We start from the raw sequence: 1959 nt of genomic DNA on the forward strand, positions 1-1959 counted from the left end.
CAGATACTCTTGGCCTGAATTCCTCCATTTCCCCGGCCTGCCCCCCAACCCCCACCCCACACCTGTGCTCCCTCCTTGCCCCGCAGGACGGGCCTAAGGGGGTCCCCTCCCCTCATCCCCTGCACCCCTGGGCTGGGGGAGCTGGCTCTGCCCTGCCCCCCTTGCCCCAGGGTTGGGGTCTCACCCCCCAGAGCCCGCTGGTGCACCTGTTACTGTGGGACTTTCCACTGAGATCTACTGGATAAAGAATAAAGTTATATTTATTCTACACATGCCTCAGCCTTGCTGCCTCACTGCCTTCCCTCAGCATCTGGGCAGGGGGCTGGGGCTGGGGGGTCCGATGTGAGTCCTGGGGGCCCCTTGTGCTGTGGTCCTGGAGACCCTGTGGCCGGAGACCCGCCTGCTCTGAGGAAGCCCTTGGTCTGTGTCAGGGAGCCCCAGTCTGGAGGTGGGGAAGGGAGAGGGGGAGAAACTGCCCCCACCTTCAGGAAATCGCCCATCAGGGAGGGTGCCAGTCCCAGCTCCCAGGGCGTCCCAAGGAGAGAGGAGGCCGGTGGTGCCCTCGGAGCTCCTAGCCCTTGTTTAATAGCAGAGGAGTGTGCCTGGCCCGTGTGGCTCAGTGGTTGAGCATGGACCCATGCACCAAGAGGACAGTGGTTTGATTCCGGGTCCGGGCACATGGCTGGTTGAGGCCTGATCCCCAGTAGGGGCTGTGTAGGAGGCAGCCGATAGATGCTCTCTCTCATCAATGTCCCCCCCCACCCCCCACTCCCTCTCTAATACCAATTTAAAAAGAAAAGCGTTCTATTTTTGGAGTGAATACAGACTTGACCTTCACGGCAGAGTGGGTAGTTGGCATGGGGACCTGGATCAGGGGCTCATGGCAGCCTTACAAGAACACGGGATTGGGATAGACGCTCAGGAGGCCACCCTGTAATCCCTTGGCCCCCAGGAGGACTGTCCTGCCCTCTGCTACCCCTGGGGTGGCCCCGTGAGCAGGGGGCACAGAGGACAGGTGGCAGGAGAACCTGGCTGCTCCTGGGTGAGAGGGTTGAGCATGGCAGCCCTCAAGGGTCCTCGGAGACCAATTCTGCCTCACACCGCACAGCAAGGCTCAGAGAGGGCAGTGCCCGTGTCCAGGGTCACACAGCATTAGTGGCAGACGGGGGCCCAGTACTCAGGGCTCCCACCTCTCAGCCCGGGCTCTTTCCTGGATCTCTGCAGCCCTGAAGGAAGCGTCAAACACCGAGCTCTGGGGGGCCTGGGAGGGGGCAGCGGAAGGCGTGTTTGGAACAGTTAGCAGCGAGGTTGGGCAGGAAGATTCCTGGGCGGGAAGGGGTTTTGGCCCGCCTGCCATTTCTACGTCCGCCACCAGGTGGCGGCAGCTCCTCGCTTATCCACCATCCGGCCGTGGCTGGCGTGAGCGTGGGCCAGAGGCTCTCTTCTCTAATATTTTCTCACATTTTCCTTGTGAAACGGAAATGAAATTTAACACAATATACCTACACAGTAGGTAGGCATTTCGGTATGTAAATGCTTGGGCCCAACCACGGGCAGATACGACATAGTCCCATGTTTGCCTCTGTTTTTAATGAAGACATTGGGATTTAAAGGAAGTAAGAAGGTCAGAAGCCACCTTGTAGGTCAGCGATGGCGAACCTTTTGAGCTCGGCGTGTCAGCATTTTGAAAAACCCTAACTTAACTCTGGTGCCGTGTCACATATAGAATTTTTTTGATATTTGCAACCATAGTAAAACAAAGACGTATATTTTTTATATTTATTTTATATATTTAAATGCCATTTAACAAAGAAAAGTCAACCAAAAAAATGAGTTCGCGTGTCACCTCTGACACGCGTGTCACAGGTTCGCCATCACTGGTGTAGGTGAAGCACAGGAAAGGTAAAGGGTATGGTTGGTTGGATGTTGCAATGAAAACCGACATCGTATGACAAAACC

Source organism: Myotis davidii, unplaced genomic scaffold, assembly GCF_000327345.1.
Source record: "Myotis davidii unplaced genomic scaffold, ASM32734v1 scaffold327, whole genome shotgun sequence".
Lineage (NCBI taxonomy): Eukaryota > Metazoa > Chordata > Mammalia > Chiroptera > Vespertilionidae > Myotis > Myotis davidii.